This window comes from Arvicola amphibius, chromosome 3, assembly GCF_903992535.2.
Source record: "Arvicola amphibius chromosome 3, mArvAmp1.2, whole genome shotgun sequence".
Taxonomy (NCBI): domain Eukaryota; kingdom Metazoa; phylum Chordata; class Mammalia; order Rodentia; family Cricetidae; genus Arvicola; species Arvicola amphibius.
This window is the reverse complement of record NC_052049.1, coordinates 98,612,432-98,636,630: the sequence shown is the minus strand read 5'-3', so window position 1 is coordinate 98,636,630 and position 24,199 is coordinate 98,612,432.

Genomic DNA, 24,199 nt, shown 5'->3' with positions numbered 1-24,199 from the left:
GAAGGAGGGACTTGCGTTGATTTTACGAAGGATCTTTCCTGGCTAGGACCAGAAGCCTCCAAATTCCCTCTGGTATTTCCCACAGAAACGGTGACCCTGACTTTGAGCATCATTGCCATATTGTGGAGGTCGCGGACTGGAAGTTAGGATTTCACAGCCTTTTCTTGGCTCTGTTATTCTGTCTTTGCAAAGTGTGACCTTGGAGATTCGCAGCCTCTTTGTGCTACCCTGTCCCTATGGAGATGAGAGAGCAGAAGAGATGAGCCTTTGTCTCCCTTCCCACACACATGTGTTTGTTTCTAGCCTTATGAATTTGCCGGAGTGCTTATAGACCAAGGTGACAGACGTCAGAGAGAATGTGACAGCAGAATAGCTTATATTAGGAAGACGGGTAGGAGCGGAATGTTCTCCTAAAGGGTGTGGAGTACAGGGTCTGAGCCACGTAGCAAGAAGTTTCACAGCCCTTTCATTAATTTAGCAGACAGCCGGCTTAGTTCTGACTCAGCCAGGTCTATATAGGATCTTGGGATCAAGGGCATAAGGTGTGTGAGTTTAGGAGACAGGCCATTTCATCACAATTCAGAGAGGATTTGGCCATAGAGTCTTGGCTGTAATCAAGGGAATAAGGTGTCTCTAATGGGCATGGATGGGGATGATCTGTAGGGTCTTAGGTAGGGCAGAGATGGCTTATACAGAAGCCAGAAAGAATTAGAATTGAGTATGCCACCTGTCTTCCCCTCACATGTTTGGCTTGCTGTGGTGATTGTTGTTCCAAAACTGAGACGCTGCCTCCAAAAGTGTCACAAATCACAACATGCAACTTCAGCTCAAGTACTCCATAACCCCATTTTTATTACGCTAGTAAACAGTACGGCTGTGAGCAAACAGGCATGGCTATTTATTTATTTAGGGGCTTCTTTGCTGCCTGTTTTTAAGGGTGCGGGATTCACAGGGAGAGTCAGTGGGGATGGTAATGAGAAGGCTTAGGGAGGAGACATGGGGGGTAGGTAGGAAAACCTGTCTTCATTTTCTACCATCTTCATCTGCAGCCACATCACGAGAGGTACTGAGAGCAATGCAGAGTTGCCACAGCAACTAATAAACTGTAATTAGTCAAGAAGGGAATCGAGTGAGGAGTCCTGCCACAAACAAAAACAAGGAAAAGAAAGGCATGAATAGAAGCAGGGAGAAAGAAAATGCTCAAGGAAAAGAATGAGTTTTGGTGTACATTGTAATACAAAGCAAGCATATTCCTGATTATTTTAGAAGGAGAAATATACTAGTAAATTAAAATACATCAATGAGGACGAAGAAAATGAGAACAAATTGTGTAAAAATATATTTTTTAAAAAAATTAAATTCTAAAAGTGAATTGAATCCAGATAGTTAACTAAAGGACTAAAACACCCCCCCCCCCACATACACACACCGTGAGAGAAGTTTAGGGTCATCATGCAAGCTCAAATTAACCCATGTGACTTTTGGTAAGATTTCCAAAGATGCTCTCCCATGAATGAACTGATGTGTTATATATGTAGTAGCAGCACCGTGTCCCTGTGGGTCAGTGCCTTCTCATGCCCCTCCCTCTACCCCATAGACCAAACTTTAAATATCTGCATAACTACACTGGAGACATGGTATGGGAGGTAGATGGTATGCCTGATATTTCTCCCAAAGTCTCGACTTCTGGACTAGATGAAATCGATCCATTTATTTAGTAGGTTTTTGTTTTTGTTTTCAATCAAAAATCCTAACTGTAGATTGTTTTTCTTTTATTTTAAATCAAATATCCCAGCTGTAGGTTGGGGATGAGATACTGGGGAATGGCTAGTGTTTGCATCTATATTAAAGAATAATATGCAATCAGCTGTGATCTGTGATTTTACAATTCCCAATGTGATTGGAAGTCAGAGAGGGAGTGAGCTCATGATGGCTACTCTAGGCCCAAAAGGTGGAGGTAGAAGCGGACAAATGTTCCTTGGTAAGACAAGTAACAGACATATTACCCTTGGGGAGAAAGAATTAAGATGCCTGAAATTCAGATTCTGTTTCCTAGTGATCAAATATTCACTTCACTCGACTTCAAAGAGTAACATGCACGTTTTTCTTCTGCTCCTTTTTGCCCATCGCCTCTCCTGTGGACAGGGAGGCTCTTGGTTCCCCTCATGGGCTTGACAACTGTGCCTTAGAACAGAATGGGACTGATGAAGTATGGCTGTGTCTGCTTTCAGTTAGAAACATTAGCAAACTCAACTACAAAAGGCCACCTTCCAGAACAAAGCACTTGCGATGTATGAAGTACAATGGAAATCTCCCAGCTGCAAACAGAAGTGTCTTTGGCTGCCAAGACAGAGGGACCTTGCAGAAGACAGAGCATGAAAGGGATTCGGCACTAAACAAAAGTCAGAACACAATGGTCTATATTTCAGGCACATGAAAGGATATGTGGCAGCAATACTAAAGAGACATGATTTTCCTGCAGAATGGGGGCAGACGGAGAGCAGAAACCCAATCAGCCAATACAATTGTGGCAGAGAAACAGATCTGGCCTTGCAAAGGGAGAGGGGAGAAAAGCTTATTTTTTATGAATTAATCTCTAGTTGGTTTTCATAAGTTGTTCAGAAACAAGAGAGCCTATGAATAATACATACAGTACACAGGCCCAAAACCACAGAGCCATCTCCAGTCGAGACTGTGAAAATGAAGGCATTTTGAGAAAGATAATTGAGTACAGGGATCAGAGAGAAGGCATCTTAAAGTGGGGGGTGTGAGCAGCAGCCAGGAGCAGATGATTCCCCAGAGAGAAAACTGCATGTTTCTAATTTTCTCAGTGAGGTTGCAGATTCCTGGAAAGCTGGAATGATGGTTTTGTCTCTTACAGAATTCCATGGTTCCAGGATATATAATAGTGAGCCTGTAGTAGGTGTTCAAAAGCATCCAGAGACACACAAATTCAGCACTGTTGTCGTGAAGAATTAAGACCAACTGTTAGGTGCTCATTGGCGTATTTTGAGCAGAGAAATAGAAAAGAAGAAATCTATGTTCTCGGGACCAACATTAGTAGAGGTGAGGCGTACTTAAGCTGCCTATCTGCCTAGCTAAACACAGGGATGCGGGCCTCAACTGATCTTTCATGCGGTGGGACAATCCATTGATTGGCCAATAGCCCTCAACATAGTACACTTACTTTATCTAAAGACTGCAATAGAGAACTAAGCTGCAGGCCAGGATCAGTGTTTCCACAGAACAATAGTCCCACAAGAAGCTCTGTGGAAAAAGAATTCTGTGGTCAATTAAGCCTGGGAAACGATGCTTCCTATATTCCCCTCATTATCATTTAAAAGACACCGAGAAAATCCACAGTAAATTGCCCTGGTGAACCTTGTTAATCCAATGCTTTCCAAATTAAGTTGACCATGGGAGGATTTCCATTCCTTTGTAACTGTTTTTTTTTTTTTTTTTCAAAACCCACTGGCGTTTTTCAGAGTAAGTTTTCCATGAGGTTAACAGTGATGGTTGAATTTTGGGTATCAGCTGAAAGATGCCCAGGTAGGTGGTAAAACGCAATTTTCAGGGCATGTCTGTGAGGGCGATATCACAGAGATTAACAGCTGCATCAACAGATGTGTTATAGAAGGTCTGTTCTTACCACCCTAGGCTAGTGAGAACAGCACCCAGTCCACTGCAGGCCTGAACTGAGCAAGACCCTGGAGAAGTTTTCTTCTCTTAATGAGAGATGTTCATCTTCTGCCCTTGGAGAGCAAGCCCCTGTTTCTCAGGCCTTCAGAACCTGGCATCATCCTTCCTCCTCAATTTCATGGTTTTGGTTACTCCCATCAGTTCTCCTGAGACCTTTGGACTCAGGAAAAGCTACCTTGCCAGTTTTTGTTACTTTCTAGCGAGAAGAGGTACTTCATGGGATTTTTTTTTGGCTCTATCTGCTCATGAGCCAAATCTCCAGTCCATCTCCTCTTTCCATATCTGTATGTCCCATTCGTTCTTCATATGAAGAACTCTGACCAATAAACAAGGAAATCTGAATCCAGACGTTAGAAACAGGCTTTTCCTTAGTGCCCTTCATGTTCTAGGAATGAGGACAGACCGGAAAGATAAAACTATCGCGTGACTTCGTGCCGCCATTTACGATCATGTGCAGTTCCTTTGGTCCTGAATACAGGTCACATTCCTTTGCAGGTGGACCTCAGATGTGATCAAGGAGACCTTCGCTCTCCAGTCACAACGGAGTGTGCACCCTTTGTGTGAGTCATGATCTCCAGGTCTAGTGCAAGAAACTTGAGACCCAGCCCTAGTCACAGCAGGTGAGTGAACTGGGCTATGAGTGTGCTTTGTCTCCGAGCCACCTTCCCCTTGGAAGCATTGCCACTCAGTGGCTGTTATTCAGACTGGCCCGTCCCACAGCTGTTTGGGAGAGTGATGACAAGCATCTTCCTGCCACTCAGAGAAGATGCAGAGCCTGTTCCAAGACACTCTGGGATCTGACTTCTCTACTGAAGTCTTGCTGTGAACTTGTTTTTCCAGCTAGATTTCACAGGGATTCAAACCTATGTTCTTGAGCTTCCACTAGCATCCTGGGCTACTCTCATTTTTATAAGGTAGAGGCACTCTCGAGTTTCTAAAACAGAGAATCCGTTGAGTCGCAAGGTCCCCTATGAGTTGTGCTGCTAGCCAATGAGATGCTGTGACTTCACTCTTTGTTCCCACTTGTTCCCAAACAACTTGTTCCCACTTTTTGGCCTTGTGTTTTTGAAGGCCACATGGTGCTTACCATCGAGTGAAACAAGACATATATTCCTGAATTTGGGAGCTATGCCTTCCTCCATGGGAGGTGCATACAGAAGAGGCAGGAGTCAGCTTTTTCTGGTAACGTGAATTATTTGCATTTCTGTCCCGTTCTTCATCTCTGCTCCTGTTTACTCCTCCCACTTGAGCCCCCTGCATGCTTCCATCTTACACTGGTTTCATGCTGTCACTCACAGCAGACTCAGGACTGCACAGTCCTAAAGTCATAGCTTCGCACTGACTGCAGAACTCTGCGGAGTTAACTCCCCTGAGCCTTCAGCTCCACATTTGGAAAGCAAGGATGATATCACTCACTTCGCTGATTACTGGAGAATTCAATGAACCCCCGGACGGAGTACAGAAATCCTGGTGAATAGCAGGCATTTATCTGTTGTGAGCTGACTTATACGTCTCTCTGTTTTCCTAAGGATCCATGCTGGCCAACAGAATCCTCTGCAGTGATGGAAAATTTTTGTGTCTGTTGCTGACCAGCTAAAGAAGCACATAGAATAGGGGTACTGTGGCTGATGAACTGAAGCCACCATCTTGCCTAGTTCTAGTAATTTAAATTAATACTTGAAGTTCACGGCTCCCAGACTGAACAGCATAGTTCTGTGTAATTTTACCAGTGTTTTTGAATACTTGGTGTATCCAAAAGATAAGGTTGGATATTAGTCTCCTTCTAGAAAGCTGGTGACCAATAAGTACTTTGGGTTACAGATTTCCACTGGATGCCCTGGAGACAGGCTAGAACTAGGATCACAAGAGGGGCACCTACCATCAATATCCTTCTTGGAGGCCTGGGGGGGAATTCACACACCACTTTTACTAGGCATTCCTCTCGGGAAATGGAGATTGAATCCTGATGCTATTTTAAATATTCCTAACTGAAAGAGACAGTACTTAGGAGCGGTTTCTGAACTCCTGCCTCAGAAAAGTGGATTCCCCACCTGACTTCATCATTCTGTTTCATACAGTCATATACATCTTTCCATCATTTCAGAGTGAACAGAATGATACTTCGTATGATCTGAGAACCTTGCCAGTTAGCAGAACACACTACCTAAGCCCATATGAAGCCACTTCTCTCTCAGAAATAAGCTAAATTTATAAATGTCAAGGCCTTGGAAATGTTAAAACCATTAGAGAAAGAGAGTTGAAGAATTGGGGGGAGAATGAGGATGTAAATTTGGTGAAAAATTAGAATAGCATGCAATATTTATTTTTGTAGTACAATTTACATATCTAAAATCATTTTGCTAAGAAACATAAAATGTATTATGTATAACTTGATTTGCTCATAAAATTACCATTTAGGTAAAATTAGAGACATGAAGAACAAAATGGAAAAAATAGGAAAGAACAGACTTCTTAACTGATTCATTTCTTTATATATTTATTTAGCAAAAACATCCTGGGGGAAGTATCTTCTGAACCTCTCTCTTTTTTTCTCTCTCTCTTCTCTTTCTCTCTCTCTTCTCTTTCTCTCTCTCTTCTCTTTCTCTCTCTTTCTCTCTCCTTCCCTTCCCATCTTTGGTCTTCACATCTTTACTGACATCACCCTCTTTTCAATTTAAGCCTGATCTTTTGTTGTCCTTGTGGACCGTGCAATGAGAATGGCTGGTCACCAGCTCCCTCACACCACCATCTTCAATCACAATTTTGTGAGCCTTCTCCAGTGGTTCCTTTGTACAGCATAGCACCCACAGTTTCCCTTTGGTACCATCAGTTTGTTCAAGTTCTTGCTGGCCCCTGTTCTTCAGCACAGTGACTCCCTAGATAGAGGGGCCTGGAGCTCCAGTGTGACCTCACGGATCTTTGGCTGCTGTGTAGCTTGCCTGTGGCTGTCGGTGAATGGGACAATGCTTCCATTGTCCTAGTCTTTCTTTGGCGAGACGTGTGTGATATCTGGAGGGCGCGAAATGAATGTCATTGTAACAACTCACGTCTCTGAGCTGCTTATCAATGCCAGGCACTGTCCTGGGCAAGTTATGTTCATTTCAATTTAATGTTTGCCAAACTCTAAAAGAATAATTCTAGAATTATCCTATTTTATGGACAACACATGGTTTAAAGAAGAGTAAGTGCCTAGCCTGAGGTTATATAACTGGTTAGCTTCTGAGCTCAACTGTGAGCCTGGATTCAACCTAGCTTGTATGACTCCATTACCTGATCTTCTGGCTCCTATCCAATGGTACCATAACAAGGATACGTTTATTTACCTAGGGCTTTGTGGTTTAGGCTATGTGAGTCTTAGAGCAACAGCTTTACTGGAGACAAAAGAAAATGTGTAGCTCCATTTTAGAGACGTAAACAGAGTTTAGAGTTTGAGGTGAGGTTCACGGCCCAAAGCCACACAGTCAACAGTGCTTTCGGTGTTCAGCCCATAACTTACCTTACCAAAAATCTGTTTCTCTATTAACATGATGGTTGGCCTGAACAAAAAGAAAAGGCTTGGAAACTAACCTGAGCCCAGGCACACCTGCAAACTTTTTAGGCCTAATGCCAACAAGCCATACGCAGGCCAGGGGAGGAGGCTGGCACAGCCAAGTGAGGGCTCGCTGCAGAGACAAGCTTACATAAGGATGGAGAGACTCTGGGAGGTAGGGCGGGCTGCTAGCCTCTCTTGCTGTTCTTGTTTATTTGTTTCTCCTTTTAAAAATTCTTCTTTATGAGGCTGTCATAAAAACACTCATTAGGCAGTGTTGATTTTCATTAATGTTGATTCTCCGAGAGCTTAATCAATCTTCTGCGACCAATGACCTCATTCCCATGGGAGAGGAAAGCTGTTTAACAAATTAGCTTTACAGATTGTAGGTAAGGCATACAGATGTGAGGTAGCCTGTGTTGCCAAAACAGGACATAGATTAGTGGTTTAATATGCATAAAAACAGTAGCAGTAAATTGTCTCCTTGCTGTTACCAAATGCATCATTAGGAAGCAGCTGTCCTCGTCCCCTCTGGCCCTGCTTGCTTCCCTTCTTAGGCTCACTCTTGCCTTCTGTGATAGTGGAGTTCCGATAGCACCTAGAGGCACAGGGACATCTGCGTTAGAGGAAAGGACAGGACTCACAGATGTGCAGGGATTCAGGGGGGAACATCAACTTCCCTGTCCATGTCTACCAGAAACTGCCCTAGAAACAATTACTCTTCAAGGTTATGGGAGAAACTTTTCCACATGATTGGCACCTCCGAGGAATGGAATGCTAGAGATTTCATTGTTCTGAGGGTAACTTGTCTGCAGTTAATTATCTTGTCCTCTTTAGTGTGCAATCCCTAAGGCAGGGAGGAAGCTCCTGGCTTGGTAGCCCAGTCAGTTACTGGGAGAAGCCCTAAGAGCTTAGATGAGAGGGTTGTAGGCCTAGGGACAAAGGCATGGCAAAGATTACCTTCTCCTGTGGCCCAGTTTTGCTGCTGGCTATGTCTGGTGGCACTGACTAGCATACATGAGCCGTAGACTTTCTGCTGTGGCTGCTGGCCACTGGCCCTGGCTCTGCTATACAGCTAGCTGGAAGCCATGTAGACGCTTCCTCCAGGGTACTCAGGGGGCTGGCACCTGAGTGGGACTGGCACCAGCTGTGCTTCAACACCAACGTGTTTACTCCTGGAGTCCGTCATGGTTGCCAATGAGTTCCATTTTTTTTAGTTTTCCTCTGGAGGAACGTAATTGTTTCTTTGTAGGGTGAATAAAAAGAAGGGGGTCAAGGTGCCCTAATTTGACTACAGCTTCCCAGTGACAGAGCCAGGGTCCTGCAGTCAGGGTCTTCTGAGAGGAGAAGGAAGGAGGGAGATGAATTGGTGGGGTATGAGCGGGCCCTGTGGGCTCCATTGGCACAGAGCTCTTTCCTGGTTTCTGTATTGCTTCTCTGACTACCTTGGACTCAGGCACTGAGTTAGCTGCCCAGCTGGCTCAGCAAGTCAGCCTTTTCTGTGGCTGTGCATGCATCCCCAGGGACAGCATCCATTTCCATCCTGGATCTACCAGTGGCTGGTGTTTGAAATGTCCTTGGCATCCAGGGGCCAGGGCAGCAGATGTGTAGCCAAGGTTAGCCCTGGGAAGCACTAACCCCTTGTCATAGCCATGTCCCCAGGTGGCCTGACTTATACAATAGGGAGTCTTCTCCCATGAGCCTCCAACTGTAGTCAGTAATGTGGTCACATGCCTAAAATCAGGCCACCCCATCCACTCCGCAGCCACATGCCACAGTGCGTCAGCCTGGCTCTGCCACAGAGTTTCGCAGACTGCGCTGCCATTGTTGAGGGGAGAGCAACTGCTGGTGCAGGTCCTGGGAGCAGCTGCCAGTGCAGGTCCTGGGAGCTAGCTCTGGCTGTGCAGGACGCAGCAGATGCTACAGGCTCACTGATTGGCACCCCTTTCCACATATTTAAACACATCAAATATAATTTCAGTGCCCAGCACACACTTTAACAGACTCCAGGGAAGGGCCAGATGAAGATGACGAAGATTGTCCTGACTTCAGCCAGCTTCCTGGGACCAAACAGAAATCCTTTAGTCTGTGGCTGTCATGGATGTGTGACTATTTGCTAATTCCTGTGTTTCTTGATCAGTGGCTTTCTCCTCTGTTTCCTGCATCCCAAACTCTTGACGTCCTATTAAGTTTTTGCTGTTTGAGTATTCCTTGTCTGAAACTCCAGGACCTGAAATACTCTAGGGTCTTAAACCTTCTGAGTACTGATGTGACATCATAATGACAAATCCCACACCTAACCCCACATATAAGTAAAAAAAAAAAAAAAAAGAGGCGCACAGAAAGTTTTCCCCGTAGTCATCTGTCGGCTGTCTGGAGAAGGAGTATATGAAATATAGATTTCGTCCTTAGATTTCAGTTCCTTCATCTCATTATGTTTGCGCAGACATTCCAAAATCTGAAAACTTCAGCTTCCAAAGTACCTGTGGTCCCAAGCACCTTGGCTAAGGGGTGGTAAACCTGTCCCTAGTACTATGCCTAGTGCTTAGTTGATCCTCAGGAAAAATATGATAGATAACAGATAAAGAGACTTCTTGGGTGGAGTCATAAATTACCCATTGCTTGTTCCTAAAAAAAGAGGATCCCTGCTGCTCATTTGATGCAGTTTCTTGAGTTCTGCGCTCAGTGCCTATGGAGCCCTGTCTCCAACTTGCACAGTAATGATATGCAGAGGGAGTTTTCACCCCTAGTTTACAGATATGCAGAAATGCAGAGATGTTGAAGGATTTGTCTGAGGTTGTAGCCAGCAAGCAGCCAATTCAGGATTGAAAGTTTTAGAGTCCTGGTCCTTCCCTGCACTGCTCATGGCTGGATGGAACAATCTTACCGTGAGGACAGAGTTTATACCCAGGGGCTAGCATCTAAGAAAAGTCACTGAGAATGCTAAAGTCACAGCCTAACTGACTGTTCCGGCAGTGCTGTGTGAAGCCATTTCAGAGGGTGGATTCATTCCTGGGCTAGGTTGGGCACTTAGCATCCTCTTTAGTCTAGGGCACCATTAAGCCAAGGCTTTAAGTTGCCTTCCAAAGGAGCATGGGTATAAGGCAGTACAGAAAACATGATTTTTGTCTCTGTCCTTGGAAGTAGGTATGGCCTTACATCGAAACTCACTTTTACCTGTCTCCCAAAGTTCTTGGAACTGCCCCCCAAGAACAATGCCTTTCAGCTGCTGCTGTCTCTTGGGCTGGGAGGGAGGCAGTGACCTCAAGGTGAAAGTCTCCATATCCCATTACCAATCCAATTACCTGGCTCTTGCAGGTTAGATGAGAACTGCCCAACCGGAACTCAACAATGGATCATTTAGCTCTGTGTCTTGTCTCTGACAATAGTCAGGCCTGAGTGTCTCACTCAGGTGCTCCTCATTGGCAGTCTGCAGACACGCTGCCATGCTTCCTTTTAAATGAAGGAATAGAACTGGTCATGGGGAACAGCAAGGAGCTAAAAGATTTCGCTGTTACTGCAGCTCCCACCTAGCTTCTGCCCAATCCCTGAACACATTAATTGATTCATAGAACAAATATTCATTGAGTAGCTATTGTGTCCTAAGGAATGTGAGGCCCTGGGGATACCATGATGGGTGGTTTCTCAGATCTCAGGGGCTTTTAATGGCTAGGGAGAGCACAGATGAACATATACCATGACGGTTGCCACAAACACTGTGAAAAGGCAGGCTTGACAAAGTGGGCGAACAGGGATGGCACTTGTTACTCTTTCCTGCATAGCCAAGGATGTCTCTTGGACAGCATGATGCTGTATGATGTATGGAGGAATTTTAGGAAAAAGCATGGCCTTCTAAGGCAGACATATGGAAGATATCTCTTCTAACTTCTGTACTGGAGGCCGAGTATAGGAGGGAGGCCGCTAGTTAGTTCCTGGATGCTTAGCCCCAAAATAATCACACAGAAACCATATTAATTGAATCATTGCTTGGCCCATAAGCTCTAGCTTCTTATTGGCTAACTCTTACATATTAAGTTAACCCATCTCCATTAATCTGTGTATTGCCACGTAACTGTGGCTTACTGGGTAAAGTTCCCAGCATCTGTCTCCGGCAGTGGCTCCATAGCTTCTCTCTGACTCTGCCCATCTTTCTCCCAGCATTCAGTCCAGTCCTCCCTGCCTAGCCTCTGCTTTGCCCCGCCCTGCTCTGCTATAGGCTCAAAGCAGTTCTTTATTTATTAATGGTAATCACAGCACACAGATGGGAATCCCACATCAGCTGGGAGACTTCTGTCAGAAGCAGAACATTAAGCAGGTGCCAAGTAGGCAGACTTTTGAAGTGTATGAAGAATGGAGGTATGGCATGATCATTAGGGTGGCTGGAAGGGATGAGTAAAGAGAGGAGGGGAGGTGGTTTCTGAGAGGTGCAGGGATCACAGAGGCTTATAGACTGATAGGATTTTTGGTTTTCATTTTCATGAATCCAGAAAGGCATCTGAAAGGTTTTGAGTAGTACGAGTGACATAGCAACAAAGTATATTAAACATGTCGCTAAGGAAATATTTGTTGAAGGAATACATGGTAGACTTGTGGGTGATTGAAAGAACAAATACCGTGGATTCGCAAGCGTAAGTACACAGGGATCCTAGAAGATATTTGTCCATATTTGCTCAGAGGAGAGGAAGGCTTCCCACTGAAAGAATGGTTAACTACCAGCTTACCTGTCCTGTTCCCTGTGGAAGCTAGGGACAGACAAGTCTGAGTATATAGGGTATAAGATAGATGACTAGCCCAGTGTCCCTTTGGCAATGGGAGCTGGAGAGACTTTGCTACTGTGGTAACTCTTGGTGACAGACATCACAGCCTCCCTAGGTGCAATGTTGTGTGTGAAGGCACAGAGAGTTCTTCATGGAGCTTGATTTGAATTAGTCCAGAGGTCTCTGCACTGAAGTCTGGCCTGCTTCCCCCACCATTGCCTGGGATATCCCATCACCAGCCTCCTCCAATGAGCCTTGAGAAAGGTTTCCATCCTATGTCTTGTCTCAACCAGAGTAAGAAGGCAAATTCCTTAACTAGCCATCTCCTCTCTGTACCAGATGTCAGCTTTTCAAATATATCCTTTAAAAATTCCGACCATTGATTCTCTTTCCTCAGGAGCAGACGGTTCTCTCTTTCCTCATCCGCAGCTTGGAAAAGGACCATTGCCCACTGTTGGGAGTTGGATCAGTGTGCATTGTTCCTGCCTCTCTTCCAGACCTTCTGCATTTCTTGACCCTATAATGTTTCTATTTTCTGCACTGACTGTGGAACTTATATTGTAGGTCTGTCTTTATTTTTCTTCTTTCCTTTCAATCTTCCCTTCTTTTTCTTCTTTTTGGCTTTAGTTTTGCTTTGTTTGTTTTGTCTTTTTGAGACAGGGTTTTGCTGTAGCTTTGGAGCTTGTCCTGGAACTCACTCTGTAGACCAGGCTGGTCTCGAACTCACAGAGATCTACCTGCCTGTGCCTTCTGAGTGCTGGGATTAAAGGTGTACGCTACCAACACTGGCCTGGTTTTGTTTAACCAAGCATGATTCTGCCAAAGGAAGGCGATTGATACACTGCTAGAACAGAGCTTGAATGGAGAATCAGAATGCTAACCTTAGTTTCTTCATCAATAAAATGGGTCTTTCATTTCTGTCTTCCCAGGTTTGTGTTGGGAAACAACATAGGTGAATGTCAGCATTGTTTCTGCAGTAGAATATACCTATATACACTTTTAGACATCTATATTTGACCCGCCCCCCAAATATAGCAATCATGAAGAGTGGTGTCAGACCTAGAAAACTGCTTTGAGAATTATCTGAGGTCTAGAGTTCCCCCCCCCCCCCAGGAAAGTAAAATGAGGGGACAAGTTGTCCGGTCACCAATGTTGCTATCCAGTGGCAAAGTCCTGGATGGACACGTTTTTTTGGCCTTGTCACATACATATTTGTTACTATCCAGGCAAAAGCCACTGGGATACTAATTGTTTTTATTTGTTTATTTCTTGAGATAGGGTTCCATAGAAGAGGTCAGTCCCCCCTGAGATCTGAGCGCACCATCTTCTCTCTATCCACATTTCAGGTTCCTTAGGCTTTCTGGCACTTTCTTTGCTCTACAAGGTCCTGGGTCATGTTGTTTATACACCACCATGTCTCGGTCTCAGAATGCAAGTATCTGCCTTCACTGGGGACTTCCTAGGCATGACTAATTCGCCCACCTCAAAATTGCTGCTTAATTGACTGAACCTACAAAAAACAAACCCAGGCTGATCGATAGAGAAATAATTTTGCAAATTGTGGGCATAAGTCTTTAGAGATCTGTGTGCCCTGCTATTTGTTAAGATGTTGAAAAGGTAAATCAATGTTCTTTATTAAAACACAATTGCTTCATCTATTTCTAGCTTAGGCCGAACCTGGGAGGCAGGGAGCAGGAGGAGCAGGGAGGAGGTTTTGGTATGCTTTTGTACCCTTTAAGCAGGGGTCACTCGTTAGTCTAAAAGGGTCAGGTGCTGGGGAGGGGCTGAGAGCTTTCAGGCTGGCGATGTCTTAACATCAGAAGAAGAGGGAGGTCCTGGGATAGAGGGCTGTGGGGGACAGTCGGGATGGGACTCCAGAGGACACTGCAGTGGTTTGCTCCCCAGCGTGGTGCTGTTGGGAGGCAAGGAAACCTTAAGTAGAGCTCAGCGGGAAGTCTTGGGTCACTGGGGATGTGTTTTTAAAGGAAAATTTAGGCACCTGATCTCTTGGGCTCTCCTGCCTTCCTCTCTCCTCCTTTCCCCCTCCCTCTCCTTCCTTTCCTCTCTTTTCTTTTATTCCCCTCCTGCATGAGATGAGAAAGTTCTACTTTGTCATATACCTCCCATCACTGTGTGGTCTTTTATTATAGGCCTGAAAACAATGGGGTTGATCAGTCAGTCACAGACAGAAACCTCCCAAACTGTAAACCCTAATAAACCTTCTCTCTTTATAAAATGATTATCTCAGGCACTTGTTACAGTAACACAAAGCCAGCTAACAGAGGTGCAGAGGAAGACCCACGAGATCTCATAATCTTCACCATTGCTAGACTGATATGCGGTGAGAGACTCAGAACCACAAGGCTTCAAGTCACAGTTTTATTTCCTGCTTACATGACACAAGAGTTGTTTGTCAATGTGGCAAAGCTGATGGAGGAGACCCAGTGCGAAATGGGCTTCTACCTGTGCCAGAGGGGAAATGAGAAAGAGGTGATTCCACCTTAACTCCTAAAAGTGCCACTTGGGATCAAAATTAGCCTCCTGAGTTCTAATTCCTTTGGGCAAATAAAGGAATTCCTTTGGACATGGGTAAACAGGAAGAGGAGGGCACTTCTGCTAATCTCCAGGCACAGCAGCCTGGGGCTTGTTTTAGGGCCTCTTACACTGTGTGGTGGTGCTGGGTCTGCGAGCACCATGCGAACATACTTTCTGACTCACCTCAGTGCCTCACACAGGGTCAACTAAAAAGATCTTGCTTGGCAACGTGGCATTGAAAACAGACAGTGGATCAATGGAATTGAACTGAAGGTCCTGATGATGCAAATACACCTATGAACACCTGATTTTTGATCAAAAAGCCAAAATTGTACAATGGAAAAAAGAAAGCAATGGGGCTGACATAACTGGATGCTGACATGTAGAAGAATACAAATAAATCCATATCTGTTCTTAAGCATAAAAGTCAGGTTCAAGTGAATCAAAGACCTCAACATAAATCCAGTTACACTGAACCTGAAAGAAGAAAAAGGAGGGAATGGCCTTGAACGCATTGGCCTAAGAGACCACTTCCTAAATATAACACCAATAGCATAGACTCTGAGAGCAGCAATCAATAAATGGGACCTCCTGAAACTGAGAAGCTTTTGTAAGGCAAAGAATACATACAGTCAGTAAGACAAAATGGCAGCCTATAGAATGGGAAAAGATCTTCACCAACTCCACATCTGACAGAGGACTGACCTCCAATATATATAGAAAGAACTCAAGAAACTAGACACCAAAATACCAAATGATCCAATTAAAATATCAAGTATAGATCTAAAGAGAAAATTCTCAACAAAAGAAACTCAAAATGGCTGAAAGACATTTAAGGGATGGCTCAATATCTTTAGCCATCAGGGAAATGCAAATCAAAATGAGTCTGAGAAACCATCATGCACCTGTCAGAATGGCTATGATCAAAAACACACTGGAGAGGATGTGGAGTAAGGAGAACACTCCTCCATTGCTGGTGGGACTGCAAACTTGTACAGCCACTTTGGAAATCAATTGGTTTCTCAGAAAACTGGGAATCAACCTACCTTAAAATCCAGTAATACCACTTGGGCATATACCCAAAGGATGCACAATCCACAAGGACATTTGTTCAACTATGTTCATAGCAACATTATTTATAATAGCCAGGACCTGGAAACAACCTAGATGCCCTTCAACTGAAGAATGGTTAAAGAAAATGTGGTACATTTACACAGTGGAGTATTACTCAGTAGTTAAAAATAATGACGTCTTGAAATTTTCAGGCAAAAGGATGGAACTAGAAAAAAAATCCTGAGTGAGGTAACCCAGACCCAGAAAGACAAACATGGTATGTACTATGTACTCACTCATAAGTGGATATTAAATGTAAAGCAAAAGATAACCAAGCTACGATCCACAATCCCACAGAAGCTAGGTAAAAGGAGGAACTGTAAGAGAAACACACATGGAGGGCCCAGGAAGGAAAACAGTTAAGATCTCCTGGGTAAACTGGGAGGGGGGTAAGATGAAGCTGGGAACACGAGGGATCAAGAAGATGGAGTTGGGAGAGGGCCGGAGGGGGTGAGCAATGAAAGGGATATCTCCATAGAGGGAGCCATTATTGAGTTAGGGAGAAACCTGGTGTTAGGAATCCACCAGGATGACCCCAGCTAAGACACCTAGCAATAGTGAAGAGGGTGCCTGAATGGGCCTTCCCCTTTAATCAGATTAGTGACTACCTAATTGTCATCATAGAAACTGTATCCAGTAACTGATGGAAGCAGATGCAGTGACGCACAGCCAAGCACTGGGCTAAGCTCCTGGAGTTCAGTTGAAGAGAGGGAGGAGGGGTCACAAGAACAAGTGGAGTCAAGAGCATGATGGGAAAATCACAGAGAGAGCAGACCTGAGCTAGTAGAACCTTCTGTACTATGAACTGACAACTGAGAAACCTTCATGGGACAGAACTAGACCTTCTGAATGTGGGTGACAGTTATGAGCCTTGATCTGTTGTGGGGAGTCTGGCAGTGCTACCAGAACCAATCCCAGCTGCATGAATTAGCTTTTTGGAGCTCATTCCCTATGGTGGGATACCTTGCTCAGCCTTGATATGGGGCACGAAGGGGCTTTGCCCTGTCTCAAGTTGGTATACTAGAACTTGGTCACTCCCCAAGGAAGGCCTTACCCCCGCTGGGGTGTGGATAGGGGATGGGAAGGAGGGGGAACAGGAGAAGAAGAGGGAGGGGGAAATGGGGTTGGTATGGAAAATGAAAAGTAAATTTTTTCAATAAAAAGTATGGAGAAAAAACAAAATGGAGAGCCAAAAGTATCTTCTCCTAATAAAATTGTTCCACTAAAGAAAAAGAAAAGAAATAGAGATCCAAAAAGAAATGTTTGGATGGAATTAGTTAGTTGTTCACAGCAAAGAAAGGCAGTGAGAGATCTTAAGAAGACTTGAGGGTTGTGCACTGTCACCCATGGCAGCATCTTTTCATGGCTCAGGTGGCATGGTTTCTTCTGAATTCAATGTGCCCAGTACTGGTTCAAAGCATTACTTCATGTACTGATCTCAACTCTCCTCTCATCTTTGTTTTAAATTTGGCCGATCTGAACCTTGTACAGTGAAGATCCCGGGTTTGGAGGAAGAGAACCCTCTGTGTTTTTTCACACAGGACCAGATCCTTCTTGTAACTCTGGGACAGTTTCTAGAATTGGCCATTTTGATTTTCTTGGGTGCAAAACAGAGGTGATTAAATTGGCTAATACTCTTGTGCCTTAAAATCCCCGTGGCTTTCTCTTTGACAGTTTGCTGGTGTGGCTGGGAAGTTACTCACAGGGCTTAGATTCCTGAGTGTCTGTGGGAGCATCAAGTCACCTGTGAGTATACTTGAGAAACAGTCAAACTTGAGGAAGCCAGGTTTTAAACCCACAATGTCATTAGACAGGATATTGTTCTGCTAAAGGCTTTCCACTGCAAACAACCTTTTATGAATGTTGGATTTCAGGAGGTAATGTGTCTAATGGCACAGAGAATATACTCAGGAGTCATTTGAGGAGAAAGATTCGAAGACAGAATGTCAAGATGTATTCCTCAAACCTTGCTGCCGTAGACTGTATTGGGATGTGTGTGTCTGTTTTCCCCTTCAGAGGAACCTAACCGACATCAGAACAATGAATGGGGGTCCTGGAAACTCCGCTTCTAACTGCTCGGCTTATAACTGAGATGGAGACAAATGATAAAAACTCCCCTTGGTGAGACCTAGCAAGGCTGAGGTCTCAGGAAACACTCTCTTTGGATTTAACATGACAGAATGACAGGACCAAGGGCTCAGTGGGCTCAGGGGGCAAGAAAATCCAATGCACTATGGTGCACCAGGGCATTGGAAAGCTCACAAGTTCACCCATTAAAAAGTCCTGGCTGTCCTGGAAGAGCTCAGAACAAATGAACTGGTTCACAGTTACTGGATGTTCACTATGCGCCAGAAATGACTCTAGGCACTCGGCAAGCATTGTTTGATTCAATTCTCTTAATATCAGCATGTTTCATGAGAGGAAACTGATGTTCGAAGTGTTTGAGGGACCGGCCAAGGACTCGCCAGCAGTAAGCATAGAAATGAATCTCACCACAAGGCAGTAAATTCAGTTCTGTGACTGTATTGGTCTGGGATCTCAGTGGCTCCAGACCTCTTAAAATTTCATAGGCATGTGGTCAGCTTTCTATGGTTCTGACAAAAAAATCCCCAAGAACACAAACTTGACAGGAGAAAGGGGGTGGTTTTGGATCATGATTTCAGAGGTTTTGGTCCATGGTCACTTGGACTTGCTGTGTGGGGGCCTGTGATGGGGCAGAACATCGCAGCAGGGAATATATGGAAAAGAAGTGATCAGCATCCCAATACTGTCTTCAAGAACATGTATCCAGTGATTAACTTTCTAAAGGCTTCATTTCCTACGGGTTCCATCACATCCGAATAGTACCATAGGCTGGGGCTATTCCTTTACCATATGGATCTTTGGGAGATGATTCAGATCTAAGCCACAGGCCAGTCATGCATAAGAGTTCAATGATAAAGGACAGTTGCCTTATCTGCACAAACTTTGGGTTTGATCCCAGCACCTTAAATAAGTAAAGAACTAAGAATCAGGAAAATCCAAGCCATGACATGTGGGATCATGAGCTGTCTGCACAGGAATATCCCAACAGCACAGAAAAAAAGGTGGGTGGCTCTCCAGACTCCAGGCGTTGTGACTATTTCTCAGGATTTTATCTCTGAGATCCTAACAGGAAGGAAAGATGCATCTATCACTTCTGTTTCATTTGCCTTCAAAGTCTTCTGAATTGGGATCGTTAGCTATATACTGAAATAATAAACACAGCTAGAGCTGGCTCTGTGTCCTGTTGGGGAAGTGAGAACTCTAAGGCTGGGGTGTCAGGCTAGGGTATGAGGACACAAATAGACCAGGGGGTGTGAGTGAATCAGTCTGACTTTTTTTTTTTTTTTTTTTTTTAGCTTAGCGACCAGGAAGAAGGGAGACAGAGGAATAGTTTGGAACCCATCCAACACACACTTCTTGAATGCCATCAGATGTTAGGTACCAAGGGGTGCTGCTGCAATCAGACAAAGGAGATGCACCACCCAGTGACCATTGCATCTACCTTGTACTTGCATGGTGACAGCATTTACTATCTGCAAGCATTCAGCCTTTTCCTGGCGCTAAAATGTGTGATGAGAGCATCATGTGGCTCCTTAGATGCTTTAGAAACAGGAGTTGCTTGGTAAAGAACTCTACCAGAGAAGAGAAGCCAGCTCATGAAATTGCTAATGAAACAGCTAATGAAATTGAATTTATGGTTTTCTTAAAGTTTGAACATTTTCTGTGTTTTTCATTGGCATCTCAGAGTTCTGAGGGATTGTTTGGGGTTGCTGGGACCTATGGGCACAGGAACAGTGCTGGAAAGAAAGTTCCAGAGAGTAGCTGGAGTGCAACATAATCAATTCTGCATAATCACTGCTGTAGCTCTGTTTTGTTCTCTGTGAACACACACACACACACATGCATGCACGCACACACACACCACACATACACACATGCACATACATACCACACACACACACATGCAAGCACACACACATCACACACATAGGCTTGAGAAGATGGCTCAGTGTGTAAAATCTGGTTGTTCAAGCATGAACCTGAGTTATCTCCCAAACTCACATAAAAGCCTGACACGATCATGTATGTCTATAACCCTGGCTCTAACAGGAAGGTTCTGTGGGTTTGCTGGCCAACCAGCCTAGCTCAAACAGCAAACTTCAGGTTTAATGAGAGGCCCTGTCTTAAGAAGGTCAGGAGGAGAAGCATTGAGGAAACCTCTGGCCTCCATGTGCATTTATACAGGTAAGTGTACCTATGTTGCGGGAGCTCCTTCCGCTCCTTCAGCCAATAGCCGCTGAGATACCAGCCCATTGGGGCGTGGTCTCTCTTTTTAAAAATGCGGACACTTCCCTCCACTCATGCTCTGGCTTCTGGCGACTAGGCTCCCTTCCTGATTGCGCAGAGGGCTGTTGGCTGGCACCATGATCTGTAAGTTTTTCCCCTTTAAATAAATAACCATTCTATTAATCATAATTTCAAACTGGTGTGGGATTGTTTGTGACTTACGCCTTCATACTTGCACACACACACACACACACACACACACACACACACACACACACAAAACCTTTGGTTTCACTTCTATCATGAAAGATCGTACCTGGACTTTAGGGTATGGTTTAAGACACTTTGTTGGCCTTCTCCTCCTGAGCACTTTCAGGAGCAGTGAGGGAAAGGACCCTGTCACTCTCCAGAGCTCAGAGGAGGGAAGCTGGAGGGGGAAATGGGCTGCTACCCTGATTTCCTGGAATGAAGCCCCTGCTTTGCCAAGTGTGCAGGCAGAAGTCCTTTGGGGGCTCCTGAAGATGTTTCTTCAGGGCAGGAAATCCAAGTCTATCTTAGGCTTTGATAAGGAGGAGAGCCATTGTTCTTGCTGAGACAGTCATCCTAGAATAGAGGGCCCTAAGAGGCACCACAGCCTGAGACACTTACTTGAAATGCAAAGAGAGTGAGCCGAGATGAGGTCTCCTATTCCATCCTGGGTGCCTGAACAAAACACCCCAGACTGGGTGACTAAGAAACAACAAAGAGTTATTTCTCAGTTGTGCTGGTTTGTCTTTGTAAACGACACAAAGGGGATGAGTTACATGAGGAAGGTAGTTGAGCAAGCCAGGGGAGCAAGCCACTAAGCAGGATTTCTTCATGGTCTTTGCTTCAGTTCCTGACTCCACTTTCCTGTCTCGAATTCCTGCCCTGGCTTCCTTGTTTAATGGACTATAAACTCTAAGCGGAAATAAACTATTTTCTTCCTTAAGTTGCTTTTGGTCATGGTGTTTATAATAACAAAAGAAAGCAAACTAGGACATCAGTCTTGAGACTGGGAGTCCAAGACCAAGCAGATTCCATGTCAACTGAGGGCTGACTTTCTCATTCACAAATAAGCTCACATAATTGGAGGAACCCAGAGTCTCTCCTGGTTCTCTCTCAAAAGCTGTAAGGACCTTCATGAGGGCTTAACATTCAAGTCCCAGTCGCCTCCAAAGGCACACCTCCTGGATCTGGAATCTCAGGGGTTAGAATATTAACATGATTTTTATTTTATTTTTGATGAGGAGAAAGGCACAAGCATTCAGATCACACTAGAGTCCAACTGTCTCAGAAGACAGATCAGAAAGACAGAGAAATGCAGTAAGAAGCAGAAGTCTCTGAGGAAGAGAAGTTTAGGTTTAAACTCTCCCTCTGCTGTTGGATGACCAGGAGGATGCAGGCATTTTTCTAGCTGTTTCCAGACTCCCCAGTTTTCAGTTGGGTGTGTGGCTGGGTACATGCAAGCTTCTCAATACTGGCTACACACATTTTAATTGAAATCATTTAAAAACAAGCCTGGCAAAGTCTTGTCAAGAAAGTCATTACCAGATAGACATTCTCCCTTCCAAAAGCATCCTTCCCTAATGAGTCGACATTCGACAACAGGAAGTAAGACACTGGGCTGATAATCAGACAGTCAGTGCCAGGGGGAATGAAGACTTGGGTAGAAGCAATGCTGGAAAAGACGTCCTGGCTGCATAGCTTTCTCCACCATGCTTGAGTTGTGAGGGAGCTGGAAAGAAGGAAAGCCAACTGGAAAGGGCCTGGTTTCACTGGTGTAAAGGGATTGCCTGGAGCATGGTCTCGGGGAAATCATATTCCTTGTGGTTCTGCATCCCCATCAATAAGAAGGTGAGATCGGACTGAGCTAGAAGGCTTTGGCACATCTGTGACCACAAGAGATGGGTCAAAGTACCTCTGGCCCAGTCTAGAGAGGAACCGGAGTGATGTGAGGAAGGGTTCTGACAGGATAATGGAGTAGTGGATGAAAAAGTAGAAGAAAAGAAAAAGGAAATGCACATAACTGAAAAGTTTCTTTACCCCATAAGCCTCTCAGCTGATGGCAATAATCCAAATCAGACCAAATCAAACCAAATTAGAAAAAGCCCAGTTTAATGGATACAAATGCTCCCGGATGGCTTTTAGCCCCTCAGAGAGGAGATGGGAAAAGAAGACTGGAAAACCATGTGTTTGTTCTCTGGGGGACAGTTTAAATACTCTTAAGAGTGGTCTTGAGCATCTCGGGGGAGGGGTCATCATTTGGGGCTTTCTCAGGGGTAGAATCTGGACTGAGGAAACTCCATGGGATCAGGCCTTGGGATTGAACACTCCAGATTTTTTGGATATATGGATGCCAGGGGCTGGGATGAGGCTTTCACCCAAACAATAACTTCACCTTTCATAGGCCATGGAAACAAGGACTCTCTGCCTCCCTGGTAAGATGACTTTCCACCCATTCGGCTTTCCAAATTCATTGAGATGGACAGTTGGTTGGCATTTCCCTTCCCATCCATCCCTCTTTCCTCTAGTCTGGAAGAAACGTCCTATGAGGCTGTCATTCATGTTCCTGTCCGGGAGTGGCTAGGCTTCCAACACTGAAGGAGGACTTAGTCTTTGTTGCCGAACTGTTTATTTCAGAAGTCATCTGTTGTGTGACATTATTCCTGGTTCTACTCACCCCAGGTAGTGAACTGACAGCAGACCCAAGTCCAACTTGGCGAAGCAGTGGGGGTCACTTACAGGAGCAGAAATGACTCCGACAGCAGCATCACCAAAACCCTCCTGAGCATGGGAGCATGGGTGACAGCTCATGGAAGCTGGCAACCTGGAGCTCACTGCACAGTCTTCAGGAAGTTTAACAGGCTGGAGGTGTTCTTTCCAGGTGGCTCATCTGGTGTCTGCTTCTTCAAGGCTTCTGGGCTTGTCTAACAGTCTTCTGTGCAGTTTGACCTTTCTGAAAGTAACTCTAAGTGGTCTTTGTTGCTTATATACTCTTGGGACGGAGGATCTTTAATGAATCTGCTCAGTTTCAGGAACTTTCTGAACCTATTTTGAGTTGTTTACTTACTGTCTTCTCGGCAGGGTGGAGTATTTTACCACCCCTAGAATAGTGGTCCTCAACCATCCTAATGCTGTGATCCTTTAATACAGTTCCAAATGTGGTTTAGATTTTTACATTTATGATTTCTTCATGTTTAAGATTCCTCAATCATAAAATTATTTTTGTTGCTACTTCCTAACTGTACTTTTGCTAGTATTATGAATTGTGACATAAATATCTGTGTTTTCTTTTGGTCTTAGGTGACCTCTGAGAAAGGGTCATTTGCCCCGTGAAGGGTTTACACCCCACAGGTAGATAAGCACTGTCCTATCCTAGACAGCTAATTGTTGCATCTCCATATAAAAATCCTGTTGCTCCACCTTCCTCTTTCTATCCTGTGTCTTAAGCGGTCCTCCCTAAGATGGACAGCTTTAACCTGGGAGGAAACTGCTACATAATCGCATCCCAGAGTTTGCACCAATCACCACCGTCTCTCCTCTCTCCCTTGTGCTTTCCTTCCTTTCTTTTGTAAGTGCTTACAGCTCAGCTTCTCCTGTAGCAGTGAGTTTACATCTGCAGTATCTGCTCCCGATATCAGTTCCTCCACATGGTGATTGCATTATAGAGATGAGAAAACTAACATTCAGAGAGTTTAGTCAGGTGTGGATTCAGCCTGTAACATGAAATCCCAAATAACAGCTATTATTTTCAAGAAAATAATATTTGCTTGCATTGCAGATAAGGTTTGGAAGCAAGTAGTCTAGGAGCAGTGTAATTGCTCCACAACACTGTTAGGGACTCAGGTTCTGCCCTTGCTAGTGGAGCCACGATCCAAATGGGTTCAGCCCACTGTATGAGCTAGTAGCAGATGGAGAGGAGTTAAAATGTGCATGCCTGTCTCCTTTGTCTGACTATCTGAAACTTTGTCTCTTGTCTACAAACTAAGAAAGGGATTGGAAATATCACCATTATTATTGAGAATTTTACTGTTAGGGAGAAGTGGGTGAGAGACACTGTGGTTGGCTCGCATGCTTCTTTCTAAGGCCACAGAGCGGAAGTTAAACTTAGGGCTTCGATGTACAATCACAGCTCTGTCACATACATGGGGCTTCCCCAAGAGCAGATGCGTAGCTGACAGGGCAGAACCCTGACTAAAAGTCAGGGATGCTTCCTGCCCTGAAAGACTGCCCA